The following is an 8,549-nucleotide window of genomic DNA, read 5'->3' on the forward strand; positions in this document are numbered from 1 at the left end:
CCAGGCCTGTTGGTGTTACCATACGTGCTTAAATATGTTGTCGACCAACTGAACTGTGACCCCAGAGCATTGTTGCTTTTCCATGAGTTGTAAGAGAATGTAGCATGAAAAAGTTTAAGTGGTAAAACGTGGAAGTTCCAACACCCATCCTGGAGGTACCGGTCTATTTCAGTTTCAGCATGAGTGGTTATTGAGATGGCTTTACATACTTGAAGGTGGATAACACAGAAGTTGGGGATTTTCTGAGCATGGTTTCACTCATAACAATGAGTTGCAAATGGATACTTTTTCTCAAGTGACAACATAGGTTATTTTCCTATTCTTATTCTGTGCAAAACAGTCCACATGGTTATTAGAGCTGGAACAAAAACATGGTAGTATCACCAACAATATTATCTGATCTGCAAGTGTCCTGCAAAATGCAGGATTTGACTGCAAAGCAATAGAAATAATAGAAATAAAACCTCAAAAGTTAAATGTAACAGTGCTGTAAGGAAATGAGCCCTTCTTGTTCATTTATTACAGTATATTTCAGGGTAACTTCACCTACGCTTTTTTAAAAATGCTGTTACAAGGTAGGTAACTGTCCAGGTGTCCCTTAGGAACATTAGCAGAATGTTTCACAGAAGTCCGTGAGTATTGACACACAAACATACTGAAAGCCACTGTATTTCTGATAATGTTGAGAATATACATCCGCAGAAGTTAGAAATTTCCACAGCACCTTTTAAATCAGACAGTTTGTAAATTATTAGTGACACAGCTCTCCTGAGGGCACGCTTTCGGCAGAGCGCGATAGGCTTTAACTGCATGGCTCCCATTAACGTTAATGTTAAATCTTCCCGCTGTAACTTATCCCACGGTGTGTAACACTACCCAGTGTTTTAAAGATAGGACCATATGTGCTGTGCTGAAATACATAATGGGATCGAATTGAAGAGACTGTAGAAACCTCATCCTGGAGATGTTTTGTGAACTCGTCTGAAACATGCTCAAGATTTATTTAGTGTGCCAGGAATGCTTGTATACTTAGCTCTTTTTAACCAGGGGGTTCAACCTCAGCGAAGGAGGTATTTATTATTTTTTCATTCTTCTACATGGGTAAACAGGCGCAGAGGTTGACAGAATTACACAAGGTCATGACATGAGTCATTGCCATGGCTAGGAATAGAATCCAGGAGACTCGATTGCCACTGCCCTCCTCCAAACACTGTGCCGTACTCCTAAATCAAAGCAGGGCTAATTTTATCTTTGCACAGAATACAAGGTGTCTGAAATCAATATAATGTTATAATTTCCTACAGAAGGATGCATTTAGCTTTATGACTCTGAATCAGCATTACTCAGGAGCTGGTCTTCCAATGGAAATCACACTCATTTTATAGTGGTGTGCTGGGAGCATCATCATAAAGGTTTTTACACATGCTGTGACACATTTCATCCATCAAAACCTAAAACAGTCAAGGTTTCGTAAATCTGTCCCAGAGATTACATTTTGAATCATTGGCTGTTCATAGTTACTGATTGTAATGGGAACATATTGAATATCGTAATGGTATCATCAATCAAATATCATCGATTGGCATTTCTAAAGCACCGTTATGCTTATGGATGTTCATTTGACCGATTTAATCCCTGCTTGGTGCAGACAGGAGGAGAGAGAACTCATTTGCCCTCCCTATTCAAAGAACAAATTTAATAACCAGAGGAGGGTAGAGCAAACATGAATGTCCTTCCTACAATCAGAAAGTAGCAGGGGCCTGCCAAACAGCTCTAAGTTCCTATGAGTTGTGTATTCTAAGGAAAATTCAAGTTGAAGTGAGAGAAAACAGAAAATTAAGAATATATAGAGTAAGGCAACAATAGTAAGAAATTATATCGCTTGCATTTCAATGGAAAAATGTTGTGGGATGTTTGTAAAATGTTTGGTGTGTCCTTATGCTGTCTAATTGCCAGTATTACTGGTAAATAATATATTAAATGGGTACAAAGGTGACTTTTACAAAGGTAGCAATTTGGGCTTGTGCTTGCATATTGGAAAACTTATTCTTTTCATGTTTCTTCTGTTTTGAATAACATGCAACCTTCCCCGCCCCACCCCCCGCCCCCAAATTAGGTTTATCTTCTTCAGCAGGATAGAGTCTAAAAGAGGCCTAAGAAAGGTGTAAAGGACCTTGGGCTCTGGGCTGACTTTTACACAAAGGAGAATTTCATCCCAAACGTTTTTATGATTTGCCTTTCTAATAAGTCTCAAAACTGTCCAAACATTAATGAAAAGTAGTTGTACACTTTTGAGAACGTGATCATAAAAGACTAGCAATTCTGAATAATCGTAAAGCCAAACTGAATCTAATAAAAATTAAAGAAACAAATTTTACCTTTAAATTTAACTGAGACAAGGAAAGAGAAAGAAAAGACATAATTAATATATTTTCTAGTATTTGCACATCCCAAAATGACTCTTTCTCAAAACACTGAATGTCAGCACTCTTATACATTCTCACATCAACTTGAATCAGTGTTTATAGAATAGAATAAAATAGAATATTTTGTTATAGATTTCTTTCTATAAACAAAGCTGAATATATTTTACTTATTTAACAAAATATTCTAGTTTGTTCATATAAATAAACAAATGCCTTGAAATGTCCTGTTGCCATGCTTATTGTACCTAGAGTGGCTGGTATTGACTAACTGGAAACTCCAGTGGGATATGATCTCACAAATTATTTTTTCAGGCTTGGCCAGTTCTTCAAAGAGTAACACCCAAAGTGAAGCACAAAATGGAATGAGTTTTAGTCATCGTGGCTAGCTGAAAACTTAATGCACCATAAAAATCTTATTGGGAGGTTTTATGTGACCTGCTACACAGGGATATTTTGTTAGAGATGCATTTCACCACTGCTCTAGCAAAGTATTAAATGGAATAAGAAGTGGAAGTATTGAAGTGGAAATGCTGATTTTCATGATGAGAAGCAAAATAAAGGTTCTGACTTCCAGACAAGAAGCTTCTGAACATCTGAACCCCTTACTTTCTGATGACAGCTGATGTAATTCTAATATCCTAGCCAGATGCTCATTTGGAGAAGAGGATTTCTGCATACATAAATTTCATCTCGTGATGAGCTAGAGATGCCTTATCAACCTTATTATCCTCTGTTTTTGCTCTCAGAGTGGTTTGGTTTCAAATGTGGGCAAAGTGTTTCTAGTGTATAGTTTAGATATTTCTTTATAAAGCACTTAAGCCGTCAGCTGGGGCTGGCATAGGGGAGTGAAGGAACAGGCATTTTTTTTCTGAGTAGCCAGATTCCAGTTGGAATGAGACCTCTGAAAATCAGCTACAAGGAACACAATGTGAGCTCAGAAAGGAGGACAATTTAGGATTTGGCTTTCACGCGTTCCCCTGTCACACTCAGTGCTGCAGGAGTAGGTGCCATGAGAACAGGGACAGCATGTCCAGTAAAGAAAGGTGGAGGTGAGATGAAGCTTGTTCTACCAACACTGTAGTTGCTGCAGTAACGATCAACTTTCTCAGCTCTCATTCCCCTCAAAACTGCAATATAAACCAAAATGCAGCAACTAGACACAGTAATAATTTATTGCATCCTGCCATTTTATGTAAATGGCTATCACACATATGAATATTGCAATGCAGCTGCATTATCACACGTCAAGAACCTCAGATAAAACTTTTAAGTTCAGAAAATACACTTACAGGCCCCTTAATTGCTTCAGCAGAGAACGTTTCATTGTCCAAACACAGTGGAAGGACGATCACTGTACTTCCATAGTGGAATAAAGATTCTGCCATAAAGAATATGTCTTTAAAGCTGTTTTTTTTCTTGAAATATATTTTTTTTTAATACTTTGATGGTGTATGTGATCCTACAGCCACACACATATGTATGTAAACTCTTCTCAGATAAATACTTTTATCATCTAAAGGAATGAAGTGCTTGAGGCAGAAGACAGGAATCTCTGGGAAATACGCTACTGTGATGAATATATTTGTCAACTGAGTTCTATAGTGATGAATTTCAAGGAAGATGAAAAGGTTTTTCATGACAGCAAGAAATTTGTAACTCAAAGAATAGAAAATGAAGCAAACAGTTTGCATTTATCTTTGCATCTTAATAGACAACCTTATTCTTGTTTTCATGATGTTGTCTTCATTCTCCTGCTAAAGGATTTCCATTTGTATAAAATATTAAAAAGAAATGGAGTCATACAGCTAAGGGTTAGTACTCCTGTCAGTCGCAGCAGTTAGAGAACCTGAAATATGGTTATTTTAGTCTGAGGTTTTTCATTAGTGCTGATTCTAGAGCTGCTTCGGACCTGAGAGTTGACATGCACAGAGGGAATGCATTAAAACACCTACAACTTTATAATTAATTACAATTTGATAACTTGCTCCTCCCGCCCTCCCATAGAACACATGCCGTGACAAATGAAATCAGAGAGGTGTTTCAGCTCTTTGATAGCTGGGTTTGCCACTACAGCGCTGAAATCGACGTTTGTTTTGTTTTAGTAGGTGCAAAGGTTGAGCCCTGAAGGTGAGCAAGCTGCTGGCGCTGTGTTTTCTGTTCAGGATCTGTACCACTGAATGTGCTCACCTGCCAAAGCCTGAGTTTCTTAACTCATAGGGCATGCTGTATAGCCTGTATTTTCTCTGTTTTAAATACCAGAGCATGATACTTTCCTTGGAAAAGCAGAGAGAATAACCTCCAGATCAGCCAGCACTGGGATGAGTGTAATTAAAGTTCTTTTACTGAAGGTATTAACACAAAATATTCCCTAAAGTACGGACCGTAGAGTTCTACATTGCCATGAGGTGAATTTGCTAAATTTAAATTTATATATACTGAAATAGCATAATTAAATTGAAGTACTGGAAAAGTTCCATGTAGCATATTTGGCAATGGTTCTGTACAAGCTACTGGTCTGTGCAATATAGTGTTGATTCGGGTAAGGCCTTTGCATTTGCACATATGCCCATTAGTAAGTGAAGCAGAATGTGAACATGTATTGAAAATGCTGCACACACAGCGAATTTTTTCTTTCTAAACCACAGGTTCTCCAGTTATATAAGATATTCTAAAATGAATTTATTAGGTTTTCAATAATTATGTCATGCAATCATACTGTGCCGTTTAAAACACCCTGTGTAATCACAGTAGGCTTTAAGATGAATGTCCTCCAAAATGCTAATCTTGGAAGAGAATCACCAATAGGCCTGCCATAGATACTTACATAGGTAAGTAGCATCCTCCTCGCGTTTGAAATATGTCTCAGAGACACACACCCACACATCATTATACATTATACCCATATAAATATATATATTTCCTTACTGCTATAATTTAAAGCAGGCATTTGGCTCTATGTGGGAGGTTTCACTTTATTAGTAGTATTTGCATTAGTGTTATAGGTAAGATTTCCCACCATGGGTTTCTTTTGCAATGTTTTATAAATACCAGGGCAACGCACTTTGAGCTGAAGAGAATACATTGCAGTAGTAGCCATTGTGCGAACACAGAACAAAAATGCACTTTCCCTCCTGGAGATGATGCCCTGCAAGCCCAAGGCAAGTGGCAGCGGTGCAGGACGTGGGACGAGTCAGCAGCTGTGGCTGGTGTCGGCTCTCGGGTAACCTGACCACCGCTCACAGGCAGGATGGCTGGTCAGGGTCGAGGCTGGGTGAGATTTCGGTGGGCTCCCCACCATGTGCAGGGCTGCACAATGGCCAATACCTGCAGCAAAAGGGCAAGGGGGCCTGCACGGTGGCAGACGAGGCTTGTGGGGGTCCCTCCTGTCAGGTTTATCTGGAAGAGGTTACAGCTACAGCACTGCCCAGCTGAAGGTCAGAGCTGCTGACCTGCCTGGGCTGATTTCAAAGGTCTGAAATGTTCATGACAGCAATAAACCAGTGAGGTCAGGGTGAGTGAATTTGGCCATGCTTTTAACACCTCCAGAAAATAAATATGTCCGTCAGAGTACCATGGGGCATGAAGAGCTCTGCATCAACAGCTCCCTGGCAGCTTTATGGCAGAGGAAAGCAAGCCGGTTTGCTGCACGGTGCGTTAGCCCATGTTGCACCTTCTCCAGCCACCCAGAGCATCCAGCCACTCACCTTGCACTGCAACTGGTTGGAAAATCATAGAATCATAGAGTCATTTCGGTTGGAAGAGACCCTCAGGATCATCAAGTCCAACCATAACCGAACGTAACTCTAGCACTAAACCATGTCCCTAAGAACCTTGTCTAAAAGCCTTTTAAACACCTCCGGGGATGGTGACTCCACCACTTCCCTGGGCAGCCTGTTCCAATGCCTGACAACCCTTTCCGTGAATAATTTTTTTCCTAATATCCAATCTGCACCTCCCCTGACACAACTTGAGGCCATTTCATTTTTGTCCTCTCACTTGCTACTTGGGAGAAGAGACCAATACCCTCCATGCTACAACCTCCTTTCAGGTAGTTGTAGACAGCAATAAGGTCTCCCCTCAGCCTCCTTTTCTCCAGGCTGAACAGCCCCAGTTCCCTCAGCTGCTCCTCATCAGACTTGAGCTCCAGACTCCTCACCAGCTTCGTTGCCCTTCTCTGAACTCTCTCCTGCACCTCAGTGTCTTTCCTGTAGTGAGGGGCCCAAAACTGAACACAGGGTTCAAGGTGAGGCCTCACCAGCACCCAGTACAGTGGCACAATCACTTCCCTAGTCTTGTTAGCCACACTATTCCTGATATAAGCCAGGATGCTGTTGGCCTTCTTGGCCACCTGGGCACACTGCTGGCTCATGTTCAGCTGGCTGACAGTCAACACCCCCAAATCCCTCTCTGCCAGGCAGCTTTCCAGCCACTCTTCTCTGAGCCTGTAGCGCTGCCTGGGGTTGTTATGACCCAGGTGCAGGACCCGGCACTTGGCCTTTTTGAACCTCATACAATTGGCCTCAGCCCAATGATCCGGCCGGTCCAGATCCCTCTGTATGGCCTTCCTACTCTCCAGCAGATCAACACTCCCACCCAACTTGGTGTCATCTGCAAACTTGCTAAGGGTGCACTCAATCCCCTCATCCAGATCATTGATAAAGTGGTTAAACAGAAATTAAACAGAAAAATGGACCAGCTCTACTGCGTGCTCGCATCTGTGTCAGAGATTGTTAACAATTTCACTTGCAAAGACCAGCTGGAATTGTGCCTCTCCTTGTGACGAACAAATAAAAATAAAATGTAGCTCAAACGTCCTTTTACTGGCTAATACCTTTGGTCCTCCCCCATGGAAAAACCCAACACAAACCCCTTCACCTGACTTCTGGTACAGACATTTACATCTTCAGGGCTGAAGACACTGGACCACTGCCCTCTCAGCCTGAAAGCCCGGCGATGTTCTCTGCACTGACGTGGCCAGATCCTGTATAAAAAGGGCTGTGGCTACTTAGTCATTTGTTAACAGGTACATCTAATTGCCAAAAGGCAAAGCAGAAGTACTGTGAAAGTTGAAGTGATTTTGGCTGAGCATCACGTATTCGTCCAAGTGAATTCAGTGTTTGTTTTCTTTTAGTAGACTTTTGGACAGGCTAGCATGAGGCTGAGCCGTGTGAGGACACACAGGAGAGGATGGGAGGGAAGAAGAAAGTTGGCACTTCAGTTGGGGTAGTAAAAAGCTGAATATCTCAATCCAAGGTATAGATCTGTGTGTATATATTGGCAGGTCTATGTGTGCTGAGCTGCAGATTTTCCCCTATGCAATAATTCTTGTGATTTCTCTTGGATCATCAGCTATTCAGAGCTGGAGCCATCTCATGATAGCCAGTTTTCCAACTCTGTCAAAACACTTCAACGGCATAATAAATAATACATATGGACACACTCTGATCAACCATAAAGCCAAGAGGAGATACCCCTAATCAGAAAGTTTTACTAGTTTACAGAAGGTTTTGATCTTCAGAGCGTTTATAAAATTAAATCAGCAGGGTGGGGGGAAGCTGTGTTTCCTGAGAATGACTGACTTCACTGGCTCCGGAGCGGGACACGACCCAAACCAGTGTGCGTGGCACACCAGCAGATCGGCGGCCCAGGAGCTCGCCTGGTAGGTAGATGAACTGGGCAGATGAACAGTCACCAAGATAAGAAGGCATACTTTCTGAACAGCATGAAAATCTCAGTTTATGGTTATATCAAATAAAGGATCTAGTTCCTGTGTTTGAAAAGTCTAAGCGTGTGTACATTCAGTATCTCACGTACCCTAAAGTCTAAGGCTGCAATCAGGAAATAAGAAGAATACCACATTTCTTATTTTTAAAGACCTCATGACTTGTGCAGGCCTGACTCATTATTTCTGAATGCCTGAATGCCCTTATTTCCATTCTCATATGGCCCCTTTTTCCAGCTACCCCCAGCCAGCACGGTGCTCTTCCATGTCGAGGAACGCCAGGATGGGAGAAGGGAGCTACTAGCTCTACCCTCACTCTTTCCTGCTCCTTGGCAGGGAGCCTCGTGGTGAGGCTGATGTTTCATAATAAATAATCCTACCAGCAACAGTCAAGGAGAGAC

Source organism: Caloenas nicobarica, chromosome 2 (genome assembly GCF_036013445.1).
Source record: "Caloenas nicobarica isolate bCalNic1 chromosome 2, bCalNic1.hap1, whole genome shotgun sequence".
Lineage (NCBI taxonomy): Eukaryota > Metazoa > Chordata > Aves > Columbiformes > Columbidae > Caloenas > Caloenas nicobarica.